This window comes from Montipora capricornis, chromosome 6 (assembly GCF_036669925.1).
Source record: "Montipora capricornis isolate CH-2021 chromosome 6, ASM3666992v2, whole genome shotgun sequence".
NCBI classification, from domain to species: Eukaryota; Metazoa; Cnidaria; class Anthozoa; order Scleractinia; family Acroporidae; genus Montipora; species Montipora capricornis.
The window spans coordinates 6,404,392-6,406,891 of record NC_090888.1 but is presented as its reverse complement, the minus strand read 5'-3'; the positions used below and the strand labels follow the sequence as shown (position 1 = coordinate 6,406,891).

The following is a 2,500-nucleotide window of genomic DNA, read 5'->3' as shown; positions in this document are numbered from 1 at the left end:
TGACAAAACTCACACATCATTTTGATAAAATATAATATTTTATATTCTGTGATAGTTGTTTTGGCAGCAAAATATTTTAAACTCAGCAGGTATAAATGTCAGATGGTGCTACAATATTTTAACATTTTCAAAGTAGAATGATAATGTAGTAGTGCCTGAGGTGAACAGTTACTGCTGTGACATTGTTGTGCCACAGGTCACCTGGACAGTTGCATAGAACAAAGTTACTTGAGTGAAGGAAAGCTAAATATAAACAAGACGCACATACCATCAGGCAGCCTTTAATTAAGTTTAAAGAATACATAATAGGGTTGCATATACATGGCATATAGTCAAAACTCTGTTAATTGATTACCCTCGTGAGTTACCAAGAGTTATATGACCTCTATTTATAGACATAACCTCTATCAAGTGGACAGTGTCAGTTACGTAAAGAAAGTCACAACTAAGTGTATTTTTACTGTCTTCATGACAGCTTGACAACATACTTACAATAAAAATAATTAGATATAATGAAAGTAATAGCTAGTAAACAAATGCTGTGATTTAATCTCTTTACAAATGACAGGTCCTCCGAGGTATAAAACGTCCAATGATCAATTCAGTATTGTTTGAGTTTTCCTTCAGAGATCTCTTTAAGTTAGCTGAATGTTCATTAAACGCTTAACACTGTTCCAAGCACTTAGTTTGTCATTCACTTACAGTGGCTGTGCAATATTGGTTGAATTAATTAATTAATAGCTGGAAAAAATGGGCTAAGATATTGATACCAAGTCATGCTATTGCACCCTCTTCCTCAGGTTTTCTTACTTTGCTCTCCTAATCAGTTGCGATCGTTGTTGCTACTTTGTGACTCAATTTTGTTTGTGAGCAAAAAGGAAAGAAAGCATATGGGACCAGGGTATCAATATTGGAGTCTAATCATACTTTATTAATCACTCCTCCCGTAAGTTGTCTCTCTATTTTTATAGAGCCACTTCGTCCATCACATGAAATTGCCTGTCCTTTACGCTCCCAAATTATTATAATGCTCAGTTCCATTTTTTAAAAACATATATAATATATAACAAGAAAATGTCGCTGGATAGAACAACTGACTGATGGAAAACTACACAGTAATACAGCTGACTCATATTTTTTTGGCCCATCATCCTTCTTATATTCTGAAATGGTGAAAATAAAAGAGTGAGTAACATTACTGGCCCGTTTTGTTCACCGGAGAAAACAACAGACTATGGACTACTACGACTCTTCGTCAATACTCCTCACTATTTGTTAACGATCCATCACATGCAGTTACTTCAGCTTTATTTTTTGACGGTAGAATGTCTCCGGCTGCCAATGGCAGCCCTCCTAAAAGCTGTTTAGATCGTAAATGTTTCACTATATTCGCACTATCGGTACAAAGGTTACTCAGTGCCCCAGACTACAACTAACAGAAAGTCGATTTCTTGTTTTTGGGCCTACCTTTCCAGAACTGACTATGAAATCATAGGTAGCCCAAGCTCGATGTATGTGTATTTGTACTGTACTAAATTATACAAGAGTAGAAATATAAGGATTTGTGTGAAGAAAACGGTTTCCTTAATTACCTACGATTTCAAATTAAAAAATAGCTTACCTTGCTTTAGTCTTGTGTTTCTTTGTCTCTGGTACGGTTTTTGGGTCGTGGTTTTTAGTTACTCTTCTTTTCCCTCTATAGAATTCTTTCCATGGTTGGGTGTTGACCGAGCCCGGGCACCGAGACGAAGACGCCGAACGGAATCACCGAACGAAAAGGGCCATAAATTCGCTCTCAAGGCTTCGATCGCCTCAAAATTCCACGTAGATCACGGACGATACCTTCGCTACCCATTCTTCTTCAATCCAGCCGCTTGTACACTGAGAAGGAATTAAGGGCCGCCAAACTTTGCAACATTTGCTTCGAGTCATCGAATTAGGCTTTATTCGAAACTTGCGTTACCAAAACCGTTGGAAGACTAAGACCCAAGTCTCATGATTGGTTATCATTGTGCCCATTGACCAATCGCGGGTCGATAAGCGTTCTTCCAACGGTTTGGGGAACGTGGGTTTCGAATAAAGCCTAATTCGATGGCTCTCGAAGCAAATGTTTGCAGAGTTTGGCGGCCCTTAATTCTTTCTCAGTGTACAAGCAGCTCGAATGAAGAAGACGAATGGGTAGCGGAGATATTGTCCGTGATCTGCGTGGAATTTCGAGGCGATCGAAGTCTTGGGAGCGAATTATGGCCCTTTCCTTGGCTGATTCCGTTTGGCGGCTTCGTGTCGGTGCCCCTTGGGAAAGAATATGTAAAGGGATATAACAGAAACCAAAAACCACCTAAATCGCTCTTAATCGACCCAGCAACCGTACCAGAGACAAAGAAACACAAGACTGGTGCAAGCTAAGCTATTTTTAATTTTAAATCGTAAATCTCATTTTAGAATTTTGAGAAAAACCGTTTTCCCCCTACAAACCTTATATTTCTACTCTTGTATAATA

General features: G+C 38.6%; 2 protein-coding genes across 8 annotated transcripts in view; one reads left to right on the top strand and one right to left on the bottom strand.

Annotated features, from left to right (window-relative positions):
* Nucleotides 1–757, top strand: part of LOC138051343 (uncharacterized) — a 31,567-nt gene extending 30,810 nt beyond the window's left edge. For all 7 annotated transcript variants that reach the window (XR_011132779.1, XR_011132778.1, XR_011132777.1 and 4 more), the window contains one exon: nt 1–757. This exon is cut by the window's left edge and continues 459 nt beyond it. The gene's annotated coding sequence lies outside the window, so the exon portion shown is untranslated.
* The window catches only part of LOC138051345 (histamine N-methyltransferase-like), a 3,321-nt gene continuing 1,086 nt past the window's right edge, over nt 266–2,500 (bottom strand). Inside the window, exons 1-2 of the mRNA XM_068897541.1 lie at nt 1,622–2,500; nt 266–1,163 (exon numbers count right to left, since the gene is read on the bottom strand). The exon at nt 1,622–2,500 is cut by the window's right edge and continues 1,086 nt beyond it. The gene's annotated coding sequence lies outside the window, so the exon portion shown is untranslated. The remainder of the gene's footprint in view (nt 1,164–1,621) is intronic.